At 46.1% G+C, this 24,468-nt stretch overlaps 3 non-coding genes across 3 annotated transcripts; 2 read left to right on the top strand and 1 right to left on the bottom strand.

Moving 5' to 3' along the window:
• Positions 1-1,165: 1,165 nt before the first annotated feature.
• Positions 1,166-1,238, top strand: TRNAK-UUU (transfer RNA lysine (anticodon UUU)). Its single transcript has one exon. It is a non-coding gene; the product is annotated as a tRNA-Lys (tRNA).
• A 6,126-nt stretch (positions 1,239-7,364) lies between these two features.
• On the top strand, positions 7,365-7,438 carry TRNAN-AUU (transfer RNA asparagine (anticodon AUU)). Its single transcript has one exon. It is a non-coding gene; the product is annotated as a tRNA-Asn (tRNA).
• A 2,943-nt stretch (positions 7,439-10,381) lies between these two features.
• On the bottom strand, positions 10,382-10,454 carry TRNAK-UUU (transfer RNA lysine (anticodon UUU)). Its single transcript has one exon. It is a non-coding gene; the product is annotated as a tRNA-Lys (tRNA).
• Between the last annotated feature and the right edge of the window lie 14,014 nt (positions 10,455-24,468).

Below are 24,468 nucleotides of genomic sequence, written 5' to 3'. Positions count from 1 at the left end.
CTGGATATGAAAATTGGGGAGAACCCCAAGTCATTTTTTTTCAAAAATAATTTTTTCATTCAGCTAAACACCTGTCCAAGCTATCTAGCTATCGCTCTTTCTGTTTCGATCTATTCTATCTATCTATTCTATATCTAGCTATCTATATATTATCTATCTTTCTATCTGGCTATCTAGCTATATAAGTCAATAACGGATCCATTAATAGGATCATTGGCTATAATTATAACGGATTAATTAACGCATCGGTTAGAAAAGTGATCCAGTTGTCCAATCCGTTAAATTAGTTATAAAAGTGATTTGTTTGTGCAATCAATCAACAAATCCATTTTTACATTTTCCAAACGGATCCAAAAATGTAATGATTAACAGAACATGGGAACAAAGCCAATAACTGCCAGATCAGAAGAATAAGTGTAAAAGTACAATAATGGTAATTTATACATTTTCATAGGAGACTCCTGCTGGTATACATTACCCTCTATTACTATGCTATTTATATTACAGTGTCTACTTTCTACATTATTATATTACTTATGTCTCCTGCTGGATTTTGTCACCCCCTTCTGTTTCCTCCATATTAAAACAACTTTTTTATGTATACAAATTTTTAAGGTTTTGCTAAAGTGCATCAATAAACTATTTTATCACATTACCTTATGGCTGCACTCATTCTTTGTAGGTTTATATCTGACACACTGAAGTAAACATGATCCCCTCCCATCAGAAACTGTGCCACAGGACAATATTCCAACAGGATAGCGACCACAAACATACTTCCAAGACAATCACTGCCTTGTTAAAGAAACTGAGGATAAAAGTACTGGATTGGTCAAGCAGGTCTCCAGACCTAAACCCCATTGAGCATCTGTGAGGCATCCTCAAATGAAAGGTGGAGAAGATTAAAACATCCCCAACTCCATGACATTGTCATGGAGGAGTGGAAGAGGATTCCAGTGGTTCCTGTGATGCTCAGGTGAGCTCCATGCCCAAAAGAGTTAAGGCAGTTCTAGAAAATAATGGTGGCCACACAAAATTTTGTCACTTTGGGCAAAAATTGATCATTTTCACTTGGGATGTACTCACTCTTGTTGCCAGCAATTTTGACATTAATGGCAGTTTGTTGAGTTATTAAGAGGATACACTAAACTTACACTGTAAACAAGCCTGTGTAGCTCAGTCGGTAGAGCATCAGTCTTTTAATTTGAGGGTCCGGGGTTCAAGTCCCTGTTCAGGCATCAAGCACTTAAACCTACCACTTACTTTAGGTCTTACCTAGTGCTTAACAAAAATGTACATGCTTATTTGATGTGACAAGTAAAATTTTGCTTTCTTCTAGATAGAAAAAATAAAACATATAGTCTGTTATGTCTTATGTCATAGCACAAGAAAGTGATTCATTACTTGATTTTATGTTTACACAGTCATTTAAACACAGTAACTTATGTTAGTATACATATAGATGGAATGAGAAATAAATGTTCAAAAATGCAGTTAGAAAGACTCTTGGTAGGTCAGTCAGTAAGGATCTGACTTTAATCTAAGCATTCATTGTTTAAGGCAATGATCAGTTTTCAAGCTTTTTATGCTATAGTTATCACATATCTTTGATTAGTTCTTACGTTTTTTTTTTTATTTTTTTAGAAAACCTGTGTTGTGATTGTACATGAGGATTAACACTTTTTCTGGCCATTACATGACTTGTATCCAGCATTTTTCCCCTGTTGACTATAGCACTAATATTCAGTCCTCTCTGAGCTGGTGGGTGGAGACTTACCGTTATGCTGTCTCCAATAAATAGCACAGAGAAACAGAGGATTTCCTGCTTTTCTTTCTGTAAAAGTATGTGAGACATTACACAGCCCTAATGATCTGTGTGGCAGTGAATTGAGTTTTGAAAAAAAGCTTAAACAGTTGCTTAATACTGCAGCTGCACCTGACTATACTTAGCCAATTCTTATTGTCTTTGACGATGCTGCTTACTCCTTTTCCCCACTTTTGTCTCCATAGAGAATACCAGGAGATATAACCTGGCACTTGCTTTCTGTGGCAGAATGTGTGCGGGCTTTGATTTTGTACAATTCATAGCAAAAATTCTGCACAAAAATGGTACCGTTAAAAATGTCAGCTCGAGGTGCAAAACGTAAGCTGTCAATGAGACATGGATCCCAAAAAATGAAAATGCTATGGGTCACAGAAAATTGCGCAAAACGAATGCCACTTTTTTGGACAAACTAATGATTTTTTTTTAACCCCTTAGATAAAAGTAAACGTATTCATGTTTGGTGTCTACAAACTTGCACCAACCTCAGGCTTCACACCCACACATCAGTTTTACCATATAGTAAACACTATATGAATAAAATATCTCAAAAACAATAGTGCAATTGCACTTTTTTTTTTGCAATTTTTCTGCATTTGGAATTTTTTTGCTGTTTTCCAGTACACTATATGGTAAAACTGATGGTTTCATTTAAAAGTACAGCTCGTTCCGCAAAAAACAAGCCCTCGCATGACCATATGAAAAATAAAAAAGTTAGTTTCTCGGAAGAAGAATGGCAAAAAAACCCAAACCGGAAAGCCAAAATCGGCCGGTCATGAAGGGGTTATAAAAAGTAACATATCTGAAGGCTTTCTGTGGCAGAATATGTGCTGACTTTGATTTTGCTTTTGTACAGTCATAAGCAAAAAGTAACGTATCTGAAAGTTCATGGAAATGCATAGTGAGATATTCTTCAAAAATGTGGTAATTTGGCTCCTATGGATAGGGTACAGCAATCCCAATAGCAAATATATATAGCAGCAATAAAAATTGATCCTTTATTAATAATGATCTAAAAAGAAGAACCCGAGTTCCTCTGATCCACAAATCATTAACTCAATAAGCCATCACCATGTATAGTTGGATATATAAATACCCAATCCGTTGGTCATCAGACCATATAGTGTTGAGATATACACAGTGGTGGCCACTAGATCAGAAAAAAAAATATAAATAAATAATAAACAAAAAAACAAAATTGCCTGCTGCCCCAAACTTCCGTCCTAACAAGGACGGACCACATCTAATAGTGCAAAGCTGGACCCCCTAAGCTGACCCTATTGGCGTCCCGACGCGTTTCGTCCACAGTGACTCCTCAGGGGACATAGTGCTACATATATATTAGGTCCTTATTGCCAGCCCTCACATGCCTAAGATGTCAAAGGAATCTGGCCTGTAAAAAGTGGGGTCTTTTATACAAGATGTTGGTATAGTTCCTCCAATCAGGAGGTAACACTCACCTGATGTTTTACTCCATTAGTATTATGTGGATATTAGCATAGTCCCATCTGTTCACAGCACGTGCAGGTCAGCGTCCTGAGCTGTTCGGCATGCGCTCCACTTAGGGAACGCCCCTAACTGTCGAGGACGGCAATAGCAATAGGAGGAAACCTCCCCCTTATCCATGACGTACCTCCCAATGATGCCACCCAACAAAAAAACACAACAAACATAAATGAAGTGATAATGCCAAGATCAAGGACATTAGTCCAAATTGATAGAAAAACTTAGCAGAAAAAAATAATATACCTAAATAAATATGTCATAATTCCACAATAATTGCTGACAGTGGTCAGATACAAAAATGAATCAACATATGTTAAGGCATATATAAAAGGAATGGTCTCACCACATCCTTTCACAAGAGGGCAGGCAGTCTCTCCATCAGGATCCCGGGTTCAGTATTCCAATTCAGCATTCACTCTCCCTACCTGAACTGGAGACAAAATAACAAAATTGCCTGCTGCCCCAAACTTCCGTCCTAACAAGGACGGACCACATCTAATAGTGCAAAGCTGGACCCCCTAAGCTGACCCTATTGGCGCCCCGACGCGTTTCGTCCACAGTGACTCCTCAGGGGACATAGTGCTACATATATATTAGGTCCTTATTGCCAGCCCTCACATGCCTAAGATGTCAAAGGAATCTGGCCTGTAAAAAGTGGGGTCTTTTATACAAGATGTTGGTATAGTTCCTCCAATCAGGAGGTAACACTCACCTGATGTTTTACTCCATTAGTATTATGTGGATATTAGCATAGTACCATCTGTTCACAGCACGTGCAGGTCAGCGTCCTGAGCTGTTCGGCATGCGCTCCACTTAGGGAACGCCCCTAACTGTCGAGGACGGCAATAGCAATAGGAGGAAACCTCCCCCTTATCCATGACGTACCTCCCAATGATGCCACCCAGGGTGTGTGTTCCACCAGCGTTCCATCTGGGGGACGCCTCTAGCTGTCAGACGTCGATAGCAACAGAAGGGGAAACCCCCTCCTCGCCCGTGACGTACCTCCTCACAGTACACCACGGGGCGTGCGCTCCACCAGCGCTCCACGTGGGGACCGCCCCCAGCCGACGGAAGCACGCAGCGACAGGAAAGAAATCCTCCCCTCAGCTGCAGCATGTTCTCATGACAACTCACAAGGCGTGCGCTCCACTACGGGAGCGTACGCCACTGCCGGAAGTATATACATCAGAGCACCCCTGACAGGCCACTTCCGACATACCATGTGGGAGAGTCACACAAAAGGGGCAGGTCATCCAAACACTGCACATTCCAACCAGGCAGCGCTGTTCACTGATCAGAGCCATAAATATAGATAACTCCCCCAACCAATAGGAACGCCCCCCACTATTCAAGCCCTACGGGGCGAAAACTCCCATCTGATTAAATAAGTGAGGGGCCGTCATGCTGGCTAATATAATGGAGACAGTTACGGGAAACAAATATGGCCCAAACGCTGCCTTGGAGGCACCGTTTTCACTACAGCATAATCAATACAAAGGACATGGATAAATCCACAAATATGTTGGTTTCCAAATTATTATATGCAAATCCAGCACCCACCGGTGTGGATAGCCTTAGTGATCCAGGTAACACTAGTCAGAAAGGACATAAGTGGTGACATAAAAGACTATCAAAGAGCATGCCACCATATTCAATTCTAACTAGGAAAACTAAAGGAAAAGATGGGATAGTTATAAAATGCAAGGATACGCCATCCACGGACGCTAAATGAAACTGTTGAAAAGCAATTGCTCATTCAGACCTTTAGGAGAGAGGGTTTCAAGCTTGAACATCCATCTAGTCTCTCTCTGAAGGATAAGCCTATCCCAATCTCCTCCTCTTTTTGGTCTCAGGACTTTATCAATCCCTGTGAATCTCAGTGCACGAAGGTCACCCCCATGTTTTTCGGTGACATGTCTGGCCACAGCAGTGTCCCTCCGATGTTCCACGTCCCCCAGATGTTCACCTATCCTCCTTCTAAATTCACGGATAGTTTTTCCAATATATTCGAGGCCACACACACAATCAATTTTGTAGATGACCCCTTGTGTGCGGCAATTGATGAAATGTCGAATTGTAAATTCCCTCGAAGTCACATTGCTCCTGAATGTCTTGGTGACCTGTATGACAGGACAAGCAATACACCCTGAGCATTTGAAGCAACCCTTCACACCTTTTACTAGCCAATTATCCTCAACTGTTTGTGCAAAATGGCTATGAACTAGACGATCTGCCAGAGATTTACCTTTTCTATAAGTGATCTGAGGTTGCTTAGACAAAATCGGATAAAGGTCCCTGTCCATCCTTAAAATTGACCAATGTTTATTAAAGATACGGCGTACGCTGTCAGCGCCGTTATCAAAGGTAGTGATGAACATATTTGATCCATCCTGAGTGTCAGTCCTTTTTCTAGAAATCAATAGTTCCGGTCTCGGTCTCTCCTTTGCCTCATCGAAGGCTCTCTTGATGATAGTTTTAGGGTACCCCCTCTCTCGGAACCTTTCTCCCAGATCTTTGGCTTGAGCTCGAAAATCCCCCTCCTTAGAGCAATTTCTTCTAATTTGAAGAAATTGTCCTTTTGGGATCCCCCGTTTAAGATGTTTAGGGTGGCAACTGTCCCATCGGAGCAGGGAATTCGATGCTGTAGGTTTATAGTAGGTGCATGTATGTAGGCCTCCTGCAGCATCTCTATGGATCAATATGTCAAGAAAGGGCAATGTGCCCACCTCCTCAAATACAGATGTGAATTTCAAACCGATATTATTCACATTAAGATCATCCCTGGGTCCATTCCAGACAACCAGGATGTCGTCTATGTAGCGGACCCAGATTTCAAAATGACGCGTAACCTCTTCCGTTTCATGTATAAAGATCATAGTCTCCTCCCACCAACCCAGGAGCAAGTTGGCATATGAGGGGGCACAGGGGCTCCCCATCGCGGTGCCCCTGAGTTGGTGGTAGAATCGGCCATCGAAGAGGAATACGTTTTTTGTCAAACAAAAATAGAGGAGTTTCAGGACAAATTCATTATGCTGTCGGTACTGGATCCCTCTTGTCGAGAGAAAATATCTCGCTGCCTCCATCCGTTTGTCATGTGGGATGGAGGAGTAGAGAGCCTCCACGTCAATACTGTCAAGAGTGGTATCGGCCTGTATAGTTATGCCCTCTAGTTTGCGTAAAAGATTTGGTGTGTCCTGTACATGAGACTGCAAGGCCATCACAAATGGTCTGAGGACACGATCCAAGTATATTCCACAATTCTGAGTAAGACTATTGATTCCAGAGACAATGGGTCTCCCCCTCAGGGGATCCAACCCTTTGTGCACCTTTGGAAGACAATAAAAGGTTGCCATGACAGGTTGTTTTTGAAAAAGGAAGTCATATTCAGACTTGTCAATAACTTCCATAGTCAGACCCTCATCCAAAATTGTCCTTAATTCCTCCAAGTACACCCTAGTTGGATTCCCCGGGAGCACCTCATAAGTATCTCGGTCATTCAACAGACCAACACAGAGGTCAACATATTTATCTGTATCCATGACGACCACATTGCCACCCTTATCCGAGGGTTTTATGACAATGTGGTCGTCACACTCCAGGTCTTTCAGGGCCTTGCATTTCCATTCTGTCCAAATTATATTTTGAAAAAATATCAGTCGCAGCTAGGTCCTTCAATTCTTTCGTAACCAACTCCTCAAAAATATCTATAGCTGACAAATCCGACATTAAATGTGGATTCTTGGAACTCTTATTTTTGAGGGTTGTAAAAGGACCCCGGCCCCTCAAATTCGGATCTTCTACCTCAAGACTGTTCAAGAGTCTAATATCCGGGAGGAGATCAGCTGGGATATCCAAGTCCTGGCAAATTTTGGCATCCTGTTTGAGAATATGTTTCCTCCACCTCAACTTCCTAAGGAAGAGGTTGAGGTCCTTAATAGACTCAAACAGGTCAAAGTTGGATGTCGGAACAAATGATAATCCTCTCTTAAGAAGGCCTATTTCTACTGGACTGAGCATTTTTTGGTTGCTATGCTAGAGCCTGGGTAGCTCAGTCGGTAGAGCATCAGACTATTAATCTGAGGGTCCAGGGTTCAAGTCCTGGTTCAGCTGTCATGTGTTTTAATATAAACTTAGCACTTTGCTTAGTTCTTAGGTTATTCTTGATGAAAATTGACATGCTTTATGTGCTAAAAAAACAGGTAAGAACTAACAAAAGAGATATGGTAAGTAAAGTGTTAGGCCAGAGTCACACTTGCATATGACTCGGCGAGTCTCGCATCGGGATAGCCCGGGGCAGCTGCACACCCCTTGGGCAGGAGCTTCTCAGCTGCATGTGGCTGTGTCGGGTGAAGCGATGAGAGAATCGCCGAGTCATACACAAGTGACTGTGGCCTAAAAAGTGATTAATGAGTAAAACAATGGATCCTTGGATTTAAAGTCAGATACTTATTGACTGAACTACCAAGGGTCTCTCGATTTTTGAACATTTATTTCTCATTCCATCTATATGTATACTAACATAAGTTACTGTTTTAAATGACTGTGCAAACCTTAAATAAAGCAAAGAATCACATTCTTAGGCTATGACATAAGACATATTAGATCAGGGCCGGCGTCAGCACCCAGCAAACCCGGTCAAATGCCAGGGCCCTGGGTTGCCGGGGGGCCCACTCGCAGTGGCAAGACAAGTCACCGCTACTCAGGGGCGCCCGGTACACGCGCTGTCACTGGCCTCTCCCCGCCGAGCATCACACTTTCAATTGTATCGGCATCACAGTTGCCAATACAAATAAAAGCAATGAATGATGAGGTGGAGCGGCAAGCTGCCTCTCTCATCATTCTCCCTCTGTGTCTGTCAGCGCTCTGACAGCTCAGCAGCGGAGCGCTGTGACGTCAACACTGCGCGCCTGCAGTGAGGTCAGAGCGAGTGACAGCAATGGACGCGCTGAGGAGACTGATCAGCGGGGGTACGAGGAAAAGTGAATATGTATTCAATCACTGTGGCCATATGGGCTGTATACTACATGAAGATGTCTAATGCTATCTGGGTCTGCACTGTGCTATATACGGTCTGTATACTATATAAAGGTGCCTAATGCTATCTGGGTCTGTATTGTGCTATATATGGGCTGTATACTACATGAGGATGCCTAATGCTATCTGGTTCTGCACTGTGTTATATACGTGCTGAATAGTAAATGAAGGTGCCTAATGCTATCTGGGTCTGCATTGTGCGATATACGGGCTGTATACTAAATGAAGGTGTCTAATGCTATCTGGGTCTGCACTATGCTATATACGGGTTGTATACTAAATGAAGGTGCCTAATGCTATCTGGGTCTGCACTGTGCTATATGGGCTGTATACTACATGATGGTTCCTAATGCTATCTGGGTATGCATTGTGCTATCTGGGTCTGCATTGTGCTATATGCGGGCTGTATACTACATGAGGATGCCTAATGATATCTGGGTCTGCATTGTGCTATATGTGGGCTGTATACTATATAAATGTGCCTAATGCTATATGGGTCTGCATTGTGCTATATGCGGGCTGTATACTACATAAAGGTGCCTAATGCTATCTGGGTCTGCATTGTGCTATATGCGGGCTGTATACTACATGATGATGCCTAATGTTATTTGGGTCTGCATTGTGCTATATGCGGGCTGTATACTACATGAAGGTGCCTAATGCTATCTGGCTCCGCACTGTGCTATATTGGGGCTGTATACTACATGAAGGTGCTTAATGCTATCTGGGTCTGCATTGTGCTATATGCGGGCTGTATACTACATGAAGGTGCCTAATGCTATATGGGTCTGCATTGTGCTATATGGGGTCTGTATACTACATGAGGGTGCCTAATGCTATATGGGTCTGCATTGTGCTATATGGGGGCTGTATACTAAATGAGTGTGCCTAATGCTTTCTAGGTCTGCATTGTGCTATATGGGGGCTGTATACTTCATGAGGGTGCCTAATGCTATATGGGTCTGCATTATGCTATATGGGGGCTGTATATTACATGAGTGTGCCTAATGCTATCTAGGTCTGCATTGTGCTATATGGGGCTGCTTAATGTTATATGGGGGTTGCATAGTGCTTTATGGGGGTTGCATAGTGCCTTATGGGGGTTGCATAGTGCCATATAGGGCCTGCATAGGGCAATATGGGGGCTGCATAATACTACATGGGGGCTACATAATACTATATGGAGGACTATGGGGGCTTCGTAACCCTATATGGAGGAATATGGGGGCTGCATACTACTATACCCCTAGAGTTGTATGTCACCTCCACCCCGGTGCTGTATACCCCCCTCAGAGCTGTATGATCCCCCCAACCCCAGTGCTGTATACCCCCCAGAGTTGTATGTCACCTCCCACTTCAGAGCTGTATACCCCCAGAGCTGCATGTCACCCCCCACATTAGAGCTGTTTGTCCCCCCACCCCAAAGCCACTGCCCCCCTTTAGAGCTGTATGCCCCACTCTTGAGCTGTATGCCCCCCATTGCTGTATACCCCTTTCCTCAGTAATATGTATGCCCCCCTATAATGTGTATGTCCCCAGCCTCTCTTGTGATGTATATACAGTAGTGTCAGTGTGCTCTATGTGCGGCCATGTCTGTTAGTGACTGGCACCAATTAGCGTGGCACAGACACATGCCCAGGAGGATCTGGATGGAGACAAGTGGGGCATGTGAATGAGGCTGTTGCCGGCTTCCCAATAATAGAAATATCTCTGTGTCTTTGTCTGCATGTATGATATGTATCTATATATGACTGTGTCTAGATTTATGTCTATTTATATGTATTTTTCTCTTTAAATATGCATCTGTTCGTATGCCTGTATGTGTATGTATCTGTGCATGTCTATGTGTGGATGGGGCCCACTAATACTCTTTCGCCCAGCGCCCACAAAAACCTGGAGCCGGCCCTGTATTAGATTATATGTTTTATTTATCTATCTAGATCAATAGAGAATTTTATTTCACCAATCAAATAAGAACATTAAATATGGTACATGCTAGGTTTATGGTAAAATGCAAGGCGCCTGAACAGGGACTTGAACCCTGGACCCTCAGATTAAAAGTCTGATGCTCTACCGACTGAGCTACCCAGGCTTGTGCAGAGCAGCCCATTTAGCACATTTATGAAGAATATCTCACTATGCATTTCGAAGAACCTTCCGAGATGTTACTTTTTGCTTATGACTGTACACAAACAAAACCAAAGTCCGCACACATTCTGCCACAGAAAGCAAGTGCCAGGTTATATCTCCTGGTATTCTCTATGGAGACAAAAGTGGGGAAAAGGAGTAAGCAGCATCGTGAAAGACAATAAGAATTGGATACGTACAGTCAGGTGGAGCTTTACATACTATGAGGGTCTTGTTTTTGATTATTCTGACATATAGAAGTTAAAGCTTCATAGAACACTTATAGCATTCCCCAGTAGAGATGAGCGGTGTTTGAACCGTACTGTTCGCCAATCTCAAATTCAACCTGTTTTAGGAGCTGTTCGAGTCGTTCGACAAACCCGAACAATTAGCTTCAAGATCGACAGTTCAAAGTTATGTTCGATAACGGTTCGATCACGAAAAGCATAACTGGCTATTCACAGTAAGTGTAATGCGATCATTGTTTCTCTCGCACCCATTCAAGTCAATGGGGCGAGAGAAAAATCGCACTACACTCGCGGTACACTGGTATACTGCGAGTGCAGAGCGAAAATGGCAATAGCCGGCAACGGAGGAGAGAGGGAGATAAATCCCTCTCTCCCCTCCTCTGTGCAGGCCCGCCCCACTTCAGCACCGGTCCGCCCCCCACAGCACTCGCATGACACTTGGCTCTGCTGTTCTGCCAGCGTGAGCATAGTGTCATGCGAGGGAATCGCAGTAGATCCCCGTGGGGCCCCAGCCTAATATCCAACTTCAGTGTATAGTCTGCGGGGGGGAGGGGGCAGGGTTTAGATCAGTGCTGCTGAAATAATGGCGATCTCCATTTTCTTTTTTCCTAACCGCGTGTACAGTGGGGCGGTGCAGGCTGTCAGCCAATCACACACACACGCACACACACACACACACACATACACGCACACACATACACGCACACACACATACACGCACACACACACACGTGCATTTTTTGCACACAAGCAAGGGCATGTGTCATTGGCTGTGTATGTCACATGTTCTTGCCCTATAATACCCGGACATTTTCCCCATCACCACCATTACCTCAGTGATGCACTTGTGTGTCAGTCACCGCTACTGCTGCTGTGGGCACTATAAAGTTTAATAGAGAGATAGGTTTAGGGAGTAGGGACTAGTTGTAATTTCAGCCCTTTTGAGGGTTAGGTTAGAGCAGTTCCTAGTAATTTTTGCTAGGCAAGTCTGTGCCAGTGCTGTGCAAGTGTTTTTCACAGCATCTGGCCAAATCTAGCTCAATCAATCCTTTTGGGCAGGTAGTGTAGCACTGCTGTGTAGAAAGCTACACCGCCTGTCTATCCAGTAGCCAATTTTTTACTGCAGTTTCCCCAGGCAGCCCCTTGGGCATAGTAACAGTGTCTGGTAGAAAGTGTTGTAGCCCAGCTGTAAAGTAAGCTACACCGCCTGACTATCCAGTAGCCAATTGTTTACTGCAGCTACCCAGTAGCCAATTTTTTACTGCAGCTACCCCAGGCAATCCCTTGGGCATAGTAGCAGTGTCTGGTAGTCAGTGTTGTAGCCCTGCTGTAAAGTAAGGCTTTTCCACTAAACACCAGTGGTGCACAGAGTGAATCTCACAGTTTTAACTTGCCAACTATGGGACTGTCGAGTCATCACTCAAACCGTACCAGTAACACCGTATCTGGTGGTAACAGGAATTTTATGGAATCGTTTCATTAATTTTTTAGACCATCCTTTGCAAGGCCAGAAGACACAAGAAGTCTGACACATAGTCAACGCCTGGAGAGGATGATACAGGAGTATTTCCAAGTGAACATAGATGCCATGACTGTGCATCTGGAGCCTTGCTCATTTTGGGCTTCAATATGGACAAATGGCCTGAGCTCGCCACTTACTCCTTGGAGATCTTGTTGTGTCTCGCAGCCAGCATTCTCTCGGAACGTGTGTTCAGTGCTGCTGGTGGTGTGCTGACAGATAAGTGCACGCGTCTGTCCAGTGACAATGCGGACAGACTAACGTTCATCAAGATGAACAGGTCATGGATCCGCAAGGACTTTTCTACCCCTGTGTCATCCTGGGGAGACTAAAGGCTTGTGGATTTTTGAATCTGCTTTATGAACATAACCATTTTAAGTTTGCAACTGTGGGACAATTGATGCCACTTAAGTGGTGTCTGTGCCCAAATTTTTGGAAAAAATGGAGACTCTTGTTGGAGTCCTCTTGCTGTGTTTTACATGATTTTAGAAAGGCATGACATGCCTATATCTGTGTCTCCTCCTCCTTTTACTCGTCCAGCTCTTTTCTTTTCGCATGGGTATATGTATTTGTCCCTTTTCCATGTGTTTGTTGTGTCTTTTGAGTAGTTTGTCACCTTTTGGACACCTTAGAAGGTGTTTTCTATGTGTTTGTGTTTGCCTGCCATTGTTTTCAATGGTGTTTGACGGTGTTCGAAAGTGTTCGACGAACGTTCGACGAACACACCTGAAGTTCGACGAACTGAACCGAACCCGAACACTAGGGTGGTGGCTCATCACTATTCCCTACCATCTCCATTGCATTCTGTCTGCTTTTCCAGTGACAGCAGCAGCGTGACTATATAATCAAGATTACCTCTTGATGCTTGGGCGGGGACCTAATCAATGCTGCTTTGCTCCTGGCACAACACTCATGTGTTCAGATGTATTTGTACGTGAAAGACGTGTGACGCCCTGGACCCCAGGGGTCACAGGTCACAACACTCACCACATACACCCCCACACTAGAAAGGTACCATCAGTCAACCACAAAGACCTGATTGCCTCCCTCAGTGTTAGACAGGCACACCAGGTGGGCGGAGTCGGCGGAAAGACATGCCTTCCGAGGAGTCTGCTGGCCTGAGGCAGGAAAACAGTTCAGTTCAGTCAGAGAGTTCAAGGAGTTCAGTTCAGAGAGTCAGAGTGGACAGACGGTTCAAACAGTCAGGCAGTGACCGCCTGCAGGAGACCGGGAATACGACCAGCGGAATTGTATGGGACCGGGACAGGGTAGTGGCCCACCGTAACTGAACCGGGGAGCTAACAGGGTATCGGAGCACCAGGCAGGGTACTCAGACCCCGAACTAGGCTATATGCCACCAACATAGTCGAATTAAATGATTGCGGTCTGGACCTCAGGGGTTCATTCCCACCAAAGTCCCGTTTGAAGGCAACAGCCCAACCCGTCCAGATAGTAGCCACCGCCTAAGGCCAGAGATCCAAGGAGCTTCTCCGACACCTACACGCCGGGGAGCGGACTACCAGTGCTCAGGCACAGTGGTCCAACTACAATATAGGTGCAGGAGAAAGGTGGACATTGCCAACCTGACTAGGAAGCTGCAGCCGGCTGCGGGCCCCGTTCATACCTTCGTTTGGTTTACCAGTGACTCTGTGTGGTTTAATCGTGAGTATACCAGTGCCATCAGGCACCGCACCACGCTGCACCACAACACTGTGCCCTACACCCCGGCCCTCGCACCACCGGGCCCCGGGACCAACATCCCCTACCCAAGGAGGGGTCAACACCTAGCTGCTCCACTACACCGCTCCCGGGAGTCCCCGTACCTTCACCGCAGCGGTGGTGTCCACCATCACCACAACCCGTGGGTGGCGTCATGAACAATCATCCCAAAACCAAATGCCCACATCCCCCATGTGTAACATCAACCCCCCTTTGCAGAGCGACGTGACCTCCAGGTCCGTGAGAGGCTCGAGCCACCACCCATAGAACGCGAGCACGGATCCGAGTGGCTCGGCGGCCGCAGCCAAGGCCGCGGGGCAGTACAGACGCAAATTCAATTGAATACAGAAAGATGGAAATTGGTGACTACAGATTACATGCAGCTTACCAGAATCCTTTGGTACACAGTTGTACTGTATATTGTGAAAGACTGTGGTAAGTTGTATGGAAAAAGCACTCTTTCCATCAGTACAAGGCTGTTTTAAAGGGAATATATATGTAATTTTTCAATCAACACAATAGTTACCAGATGCTTACGGCACATTTCAGAAACATTCTGACAACATCCAGTAACATAGCATGCAGGCGAGTTCAGTGACATTGCCTCAGAAATCATTGGCCCATGGAGCGAGCAAGTCAAATACATAGGCAGGTTCAACAAAAAGATTCTGGGACTGGCAAGGGATGCTGTAACTAGTGATGAGCGGACCTGTGGATTTTAAGGTTCGTCAAATCAGTACAAGTTAAACAAAATATCAGCTTCGGCAAGTAAACTTGCTGCTGAACTTGACCCTAAACAATGAACCCCATACAAATCAATGGGGCAGAGAAGTTAGGGGCTGAAAAATGGCTGTAGTAAGCGCTAGGGGGCTGCAATTGGAAGTTAAATGGTAGTAAGAGCAGGATAGTTATAAATACTGTGTTGCCCAGAGAATCATGTTACAGTCAGACTCTTTTCTGGACCCGCTTATTAAGGTTCATCAATATTCACTGCTTAGTCCGCCCACCCTCTGTGCCAGTGTCTGTGATTGATTGCATATTACTATACATGCCCCCACCCTGTATCTGCATCTGTGATTGATTGCAGTCAGTTTGCTGTATAGTAATATAAAAAGAAATATAAAAAACCCATAAACAAAATTCAGACCCTATTTTGATAGCCAGCTCTGGTCAAACAACAGCTGCAGGATGCAGGCCCCACCTGTGAGCTTTAGTGTGGCTGGATATCAAAATAGAGGGGAAAAAAAGATTTGATGCCCCCCTATTTTTGATATCCAGCTAAGGTACAGAACACAGGTGGGAACTGATATTAGTATGGGAGGAACCATGGATATTTGCCCCCCAGCCTAAAAATACCAGCCCACAGCTGCCCAGAATTGTCACATTCATTAGCTAGCTCATCCCAATTGCCCTAGTGCAGGGGCAATTGCGATAATATAAGGGGTAATGACAGCTGAGATTTGTCAGTTTCTATCAAGTCCTGTATTATTAATGGGGAGAGGGCTATGAGACCCCCCCATTACTTATCTTGTAAGAAAACACTAACGAAAAAATCCTTTAATTGAAAATAAAATACACAAACTCTCACTCCTTTATTAACTCCCAAAACACCCTTGGAGATCCCAGCGATGCCACATACTGAAGTCACAGTGCGCGGGCACATTAGAGAACATGACCGCCCGCTGCGGCTTCAGTCAGACACTGACTGAGCTGCGGCTGTGAGCTGTGATGTCCCCGAGTTTACCTGCGGTCACAGCTGGAGCTTCCCACAGTACCCCACCTGTAATCGTAGGTAAACTGATCTCAAGTGAACTCATTGAACTCAGTGTACTCAGTGTCCAATACTTGGCATGGCTGTGATAGCTTCGGAAGTGCCCACAGCCGAAATGCTTGCTGATTGGCTGCTTTGCAACTTTTCAACAAGCTTTATTCGTTTGACAAACCTGAATGGAACTGGACAAATAGTTAAAAGTCTGTATTTGGGATTCGGCACTAAACACCTTTGGGATGGACCCCAGAATTTACAGTTCGGGTTTGCTTTTATCCCTAGCTGTAATGTCCTAATACCTCGAGGCAATGCATTTTTACATAAATAAGCTCAATTTATATATGAATTTATAATAAAACATCTGATCAAACAAAAAAAAGCATCTTTATTATGAATATCACATTAAGGCTGTTTTCCCACTACGTCTTTTTAACATGCGTCCTGAACGTTTTTTTGCTGCAAAAGCGGATCCTGCTTTTACAGCAAAAAACGCATGAAAACGCATGTGTTACTTTGCAGGATCCTGTCACTGGATGTTTAGGGGCGGGCATTGGAGTCATGTGATCGGGAGTGATGGGAACTAAATGTGCCAGACTGGGAGCCGGCACCTGACAGCTGCGAGGCTCGTAACCAAGGTAAACATCGGGTATACTTGCTTGGATACCCGATATTTACTTTGGTTACAAGCGTCTGCAGCTGCTAGGAGCCTGCTCCCTGCACACGTTACCAACGTAAACATCGGGTAACTAAGATAAGTGGTTACCCGATGTTTACCTTGGTTACGAGTGTCCGCAGCTCTCAGGTGGGGGAGAGGGAGGGGGAGAGACAGAGAGAGAGGGAGGGGGAGAGACAGAGGGAGGAGAGAGATAGACTGATCACGGGGCTGGCTTCTGTGCATGCTCAGTAGAGCAAGCAGGATCCTGTCTATCAGCACGCCAGCGTTCACATGCGTTTGCGTGCAGTATAGTCAGGATCCAGCAATTTGCAGAAGTTGGACGCAGCTCAAAAACGCTACAAGTAGTGTTTTTGAAAGATGTTAAAAAACTGCAAGTCGCTGGATCCTCACTATAACGCACGCAAACGCAGGTGAACGCATGTTAACGCGAGTCCATTGCAAATGCATTGAAATGAAAACGCATTTGCACTGGATCCGTTTCTGCGTTAAAAAAACGTTCAGGACGCATGTTAAAAAGACGTAGTGTGAAAGCAGCCTAACAGGTCCCTGGATCAGCTTATTATTTGAGATTCACTTTAAATGAGTATTAGAGCCTCATTGCCCTTTATATTTGTTGGCTTTTATTCCAGGACAGGTATGCTTGGTAAATTTTGTTAGGGTCCCATGAGAGAAAGGTAACCTTGTCGTGGCAGGTGGGCACACACAGATCGGTCAATATCTGAGTTAACTACCCTCACTTTACAAGCATATTCCATATTTCAGTAATGCAGATAAATTCAGATATTTAACACTTAGAACATCGAGTGTGCTGCTGTATTGGTTTGCAATATCTGTGTAGCCAGCAGAAACATAGACAAACGTCTGTAGAAATTACATACTTCACGGAAAACTTCATGTAGATGTTATCGAATGTCCAACCTGGGACCACAGTTTAGTGACAGCAGTACTATCTGCTTAGCCAGCTTTGATAATCTCAGATTATTTTTTCCTAAGTATTATTAATAATATTATTCTGATTTTATTTTTATATAAATTCTTTATTTAAATTTTTTAAGTCATAACAAGGTTTATCTGATTTTAATTTTTTATCTTCACACTGATTTGTTTTGCTGATAAAAACAATTCTATGAATGACCACTAGATGGTAGTCTATTAGTCCAAAATATCAGAATGCTAGGTGGGGTTTTTTTAGAGACTGTATCAAAATGAAAAATGAAGGGAGGCTTTTTCATATAATAATACATGGCAATAAGCTTGAAATTTGGAAATATTATGTTGGACAAATCTGGTGAAAGTGCAGAGTTTGTACCTGTGGTAAAGGATTTGCAGCCAGTGCGAGGCCCAGCCAAAATGACCAGGAGGCATGGCAATGCAGCCAGCAACAGGCACAGAGGATGGAATCTGATGCCATATGTTGTTCAATTCTGAACACACTATTAAATATTCATTCTGAAACTGGCAAATCATCTGCAGTTAGTACAAAGTCTAGCCAAAATGACTGAGGCACATAGTGAGAGCTGCGGATCAAGTTCTGAAGGATGGCTGTCGCCATCAGATTGCAGATATATACCTCCCAACTTCTGAAGAAAGGAACGAGGGAAAGAGTATGCAATTTTGGCCACACCCATAGCCACACCCCTAGCCACACCCATTTGGCAGTAAGGTTCATTCAGCAGATGCCCCGGACTGTTCGTTCATTGTCATAGCAGCCAGAATTTTCTTATATTTAAAGTGTCACTATATGACATATTGCTTATTTGTGCCTATAAAGCATACATTCTGTTTTTTTTTTTTGTTTCTGTCTGCACCAAATTATACAATAACAATCTTCTGTGGTTATTCCATTTTTGCTCCGTTTTTTCTGCCTTTTCTCCATTATTTAATGCGTTTTTGGTTCAGATGTGAATCTGCGTTTTAAAGTGTTTTTATTGTACAGAGAAGCTTTTCCTGCATTTTTTTAAGCTCCACATAGCAATCTCTAGAGAAAAAAAACCCCAGTGATATTATTTCATGGAATCACATCCACTTTGCTTGGATAATTAAACACAGCAGAATAAATGTGCAAAAAAAATAGCAGAAAAAAATGCAGCATTTACACTACATGTTAACAGGGACTAATTGTCCAAGCAAAGTGCGTGAGACATCAGGAAATCTCCGCCCCTTTTGCGTCTAAAGACGCCGCTGAACTCTGCGGATTTGGTGTTTTTTTTCTTTATAAGCTTCAGGATTCACATCTGTACCAAAACATGTATCAAATAAGGGGACAATGCATAAAAATACCACAAACACGTAATAATCAGAGGAGATTGTTATCGCGCTCGTGGTACGGACAACTGCAGAAAAAAACGCAGCATTTATGTCGCGGGCGGAGGAGGGGACGCTGCGCTCTCCCACTGCTCGGGTCCAGCTGCCGCTGCTGCTGCGGCCTCTGCTGCTCGGTGGCTCGAGCGATGGGCCGGATCCCGGGGACTCGAGCGGTGCTCCTCGCCCGTGAGTGAAAAGGGGTTTGGTTTTGGGGATTTATTGTCCGTGACGCCACCCACGGTTGTGGTGATTGTGTGGACACCACCGCTGCTCTGTATGGGGATCCCGGGAGCGGTGACAGGGAGCAGCAGAGTTGTTAGTTCTCCCCTCCGTGGGTAGGGGTTGGTTGTCCCGGGGCCCAGTGATGGGGTGAAGGACGAGGGATGGCAGGCCCGGTGCGGGACCTGGTGAGGTGCAGGGTCGCGGGGGCAGCGCTGTGCCGTACGGCACGGTGGTACTCACTCAGCCTGAGACGTTGACACAGTTCTCGGTAAAACACACGGCTGGAAAGACGGTTCCCACGGACGGCTGCTGTTGCTTTTCCCCGGTAGTTAACGGTGACTGTCTCTTTCCCTGCACCTAGTACTTCTGTTGGTTGCGATGGGTTCCCACCGGTAACCCGCTCCCCGACTTGGATATGGGCCGGAGGAGCCCCTCTTTGCCCGCAGGCGCTGGCCCTGAGAAGCTGGTGCCTTGGCGGTGGCGGTGTCTCTCTCATACGGTTGGACTGTTGCCTTCAATCGGGACTTAGTTGTTTGGAGACCCGGAGGTCCCCTTCACTGACGGATTTGGCAAATTCACGGCGACTCCAAGCCTTGCCGGGATCCGAAAGGCCCCTGCCAATGGTGCTGGCTTCTCCTTGTGTACCGGTCCGGTACCGCCGGGCCACCACCCGTCCACGGTCCTTACGGCACCTCCGATAGGCCACTCCTGCAGACGGTCACCGCCGTCTGCTAATCTTGCTGTCTCTGTCCGGGGCACACACCCAGACCAACTTCAGGCTGCTCTTTTACTACTTTCCTCCTTCTACTTCAACCTCCACAACTAATCTGCCAGGTTTTCCCGCCTCCAGGACTGTGAACTCCTTGGTGGGCGGGACCAACCGCCTGGCCCACCCCATGGTGTGGACATCAGCCCCTGGAGGAGGGCAACAAGGATTTTTGGGTCTAGCTTAGGTGTACCTAACTGGGGTGTAGGGTGTGGTGATGTCATTACCTGTGACCCCTGGCTTGCCCAGGGCGTCACATTTACGCTACATGTGAACATGGCCTCAACAATACATTTTTATTACATTTTTTATGGATTTTAATAAAGAAAAATAATATATTGCGCCATTTTTTTACGCCATTTACCGATCCCCATAAATAATCTGATTGCTGTGTTGTTCGGGTTGTTACGATTACAGGGACACCAAATATGTCCATGTTACTTGCTGATTTGTGATATTTATTATTTTATAAAAAAAAGTGTCCCCAGGAACCCAGAAAATCCCAAGCGTGAACCCGGAGAGCAAGCTCCCACAGTTAGCCACACTGGGGAACGGGACCCGACTAGTTTCATGCTACCGGAGCCAAAAGAAGAGAGAACTTAGTGCCAGGAGTGAGGTCGCAGATCACCAGGCAACACCAACGGGAACGGGACCCAAACTAGCTCCCCTTAGCGGCAGCGGTGTCCAGAACTTTGGTTTATCCAGTTGTCGGTGTCAGCTTTTTGGACTGAGTGAGTACGAAAGTGACCCCTTCATGCCTTACGGCACTCCCCAGCACCATCACCGAGTCCCCGGGCATCCCCGCAGCCGTGGAGGGCTCAAACATCAGGCTGCCCCATTCCATCACCCCCGGGTACTCCCAACTGCAGTGGTGGTACTCCACATTACCACACACTACGGTTAACGGGGGGTCAGGAGTGTCAGGAGACAGTCAGTGAGAAGTAGCTCTCAGAGAGAGAGGAGGTCAGGAGCTGGACTCCTTGGAACTACTAGGTAGCAGATGTTGGTCTGGGCCTGGTAGGAGCTGGAACCCCGGTCGCAGGAGATCGTGAGAAGGGGCACGAACTGTTGAGGAGGACAGCCGGCGGCCTTGTACCATCACCGGGCAGGGGCCAGGGCACGATGGAGTACGTGGACCCTAGGTCAATTTACCCGACGAGGACGGAGCCTTCAAGATACATTCTCCACCTGCTCCAAAATCGGGGTACTAGCGCAACAAGGGGGATAGGACTTTCCACAAATAGAAAGAAATCCAAGTCCAAGAAATCCCAAGCGTGAACCCTGAGAGCAAGCTCCCTCAGTTAGCCACACTGGGGAGCGGGACCCGATTAGTTTCCAGCTAAAGGGACCAACTAGAAGACAAGGTACCACAGGAAAAGGTCACAGATTAACAGGCAACACCCGTAGAAACGGGACCCAGGCGTGCCCTCCCTCAGCGGCAGCGGTGTCCAGAACTTTGGTTTACTACAGTTGTCGGTGTCAGCGTTATTGGACTGAGTGAGTACAAAAGTGACCCTTACCTCCCCAATGGAACATCCGCGTCACCATCACCGAGTCCCAGGGCATCCCCCCCTACCCTTGGAGGGGTTAAACACCTGGCTGCCCACACCATTGCAACCGGGTACTCCCAGTCGCAGCGGTGGTACTCCACCTTACCACACACCACGGGTGGCGTCACAAACTGTATACACCATCTCTTGTAAATATACCCCCTTCGTTTGAGGAGCCGCACGACCCCCAGGTCTGGAGCCCTCTGGAGCCATCGCGGATCCGGATCCGAGCAGCCCGGCTGCTGATGCGGGGGCGGCACAATAAAAACGCGGTGAGTAGAGAAACCAGTAACACTTGTGTACCGCCTAACTCCATCACCTACCCCCTGGGCCTGGCCCTACTTGCGGAGGGCCCAACATCCAGGCTGCCATTAATATCGGCCCCAGCGGTGAGAGACTGTGCAGCGGCGGCTCCATTTACATAGCCGCAACCCGTAAGTGGCGTCACGACAAAACCTTTTTTATTATTATTATTATTATTATTATTATTATTATTATTATTCCCCTGTATGTAACCCCTTTCAAGCTACCCCCAGGGTCACGGAACTGGGCAACGGCCACCCAGTTAACTGTACCAGTAAATATACTGCCCAGGACCGAGTACCCCAAAGCCCTGGGGTGAGACACAATGGCAGTGTAAAAGTAGGAGGCATCCATGCCTGTGTCCTGGCCAAGGGACTCACCAGCCTGTAGCTGGACCCAGGCGTTCGGCCCACCTAGTCAACCAGGAGGCATGGCAATATAGCCAGCAACAGACATACAGGAGAAACTCTGATTTCATTTTTTTTTGGCATTCACCTATGTCCCTCTGCTGCTGACAAAGCCTTTGCAAAATATGTAGTGTTGAGTTCCAATCTGTAGGTGTACCGCCCCCGCGTCAGCAGCTGGGCTGCTTGGATCCGGACCCGCGGTGGCTTGAGGGGCGTCCGGACCCGGGGGTCATGCGGCTACTTAAATAAAGGGGGAGTATTTACAGGGATGGTATTTAGAGTTTGTGACTCCACCCGTGGTGTGTGGTAATGTGGAGTACCACCGCTACAGTTGGGAGTACCCGGGGGTGATGGAATGGGGCAGACGGATGTTAGAGCCCTCCAGGGGTGCGGGGATGCCCCGGGACTCGGTGATGGTGCTGGGGAGTGCCGTAGGGCATGAAGGGGTCACTTTCGTACTCACTCAGTCCAAAAAGCTGACACCGACAACTGGATAAACCAAAGTTCTGGACACCGCTGCCGCTGACGGGAGTTAGTTTGGGTCCCGTTCCCATTGGTGTTGCCTGGTGATCTGCGACCTCACTCCTGGCACTAAGTTCTTTCTTCTTTTGGCCACGGTAGCATGAAACTAGTCGGGTCCAGCTCCCCAGTGTGGCTAACTATGGGAGCTTGCTCTCCGGGTTCACGCTTGGGATTTTCTGGGCCGTTTTGGTGGAAAGTCCTATCCCCCTCGTTGCGCTAGTACCCTGATTTTGGAGCAGGAGGAGATCTTGAAGGCTCCGTTCTCGTCGGGTAAATTGTCAGGTTGCCTGAAACTACTCTGTGACCTAGGGTCCACGTACCCCGTCGTGCCCTGGTCCCAGCCCGGTGATGGTGCAAGGCCGCCGGCTGTCCTCCTCAACAGTTCCGTGCCCCTTGCCACGATCCCCTGCGACAGGGGGTCCAGCTCCTACTAGGCCCAGACCACCGTCTGCTACCTAGTTGCTTCCAAGGAGCCGTGCTCCTGACCTTCTCTCTCCTTCACCTCCAAACTATTTCTCCTCACTTCAACTCCTAACTTTAAATCCTGACTTCAACTGACTGACACTCCTGACCTCCCCTTAACCAACCCCCCAAGTGGGCGTCCCTATTCCACTCAGGCCGTCCATTGGTGTGTCTGGTGGGTGTGGTGCAGAGTGGGCCTAGGACTTTAATTAGCTACTGTTGGCAACACCATTTAGTTGGCGACCCCTAACCAAGAAGGAGGTGGATATTGCACAGAAGGGCAGATTGCACAATACCCTGTGACGACCTGATAGTCCAGGGCGTCACATAGGCAGGTCAGAAATCAGTCAGTGTGCTGGCACTTGCAAGTGCTGATGCAGCGAAGCACTGCAAGACCGGCTGCAGCTGTAGCTGACTTGTGGAAATGGGCTCACACATGGCGCACCTTCACGAATAGCTCAGTCAAATCTGGGTAGGTTTTAGAAAGTGCTGTACCACTAAGTTGAGCATGTGACATTGTACGTGTGTAAGCTTCCCAAGATTCAGAGCCTCCACCAAGTTACGTCCATTATCACACACAACCATTCCTGGTTGGAGATTCAGCGGAGAGAGCCACAGATCTGTCAAGTCTGTTAGATCTTTCAACAACTTTGTACTGTTGTGCTGTTTGTCCAATATAGACAACACACAACTTGGAGACCCAACTTGGAGTCTCCACATTTCCAAAAATTAGGGGCAAACACCAGGAAAAGTGGTATCAATTGCCCCAGAGTACAAATAGTATAATGGTGCAGCATGGTGTGCATAGGACAGAGCCTAGGACAAGGCCTGGCTCAGTATTTCTAGCTTAAACGTTGATCAGTAACAGGTGGATGAGTGACAGGTGTAGGCCTGGTGCTCTTAGACCCCTGTCACTACAGACAACACACGATTTGAGACCCAACTTGGATTTAAAAAAAATGTAATTTACAAAAACTTTGGCTTGTCGTACCTCAGGAGGGAGAAAAAGGAGGAGGAATAGGAGGAATATTAGGTGATTTATACATAAAGAAAAGCCATATTGTTAAAGTAACAGCGGAGGACACAAAGTTTGATTGTTGCACCACCAAGGCACTTTTTAGTAACATTAGCAGCAGTAGCAATAACAGCCACAGAAGCGACAACAAAGGTGTCACAGACTACAATAATGCGAAATGGATGCAGCAGCAACAGTAGCAATAATAGCCACAGAAGCCACAACAAAGGTGTCACAGACTACAATAATGCAAAATGGATGCAGCACACTGAAAACTACATCATCGCCTAGTCTTTACAATTTGTGACTGTTGTGGAAAAGTCATTGGAGATCCATGACTTGCTCATCTTGATGAAAATTAAACGGTCTACACTTTCAGGGGACAGCTGGATGCACTTATCCATCAGGACACCACCAGCAGCGCTGTTCTGAGAAAACAGTGTCTGACAAACATCACAAAACCTCCAAGGTGTGACTGACGAGCTCAGGCCACTCATT

Source organism: Anomaloglossus baeobatrachus, chromosome 1 (genome assembly GCF_048569485.1).
Source record: "Anomaloglossus baeobatrachus isolate aAnoBae1 chromosome 1, aAnoBae1.hap1, whole genome shotgun sequence".
NCBI classification, from domain to species: domain Eukaryota; kingdom Metazoa; phylum Chordata; class Amphibia; order Anura; family Aromobatidae; genus Anomaloglossus; species Anomaloglossus baeobatrachus.
This window is presented reverse-complemented; position numbering and strand designations above follow the sequence as displayed.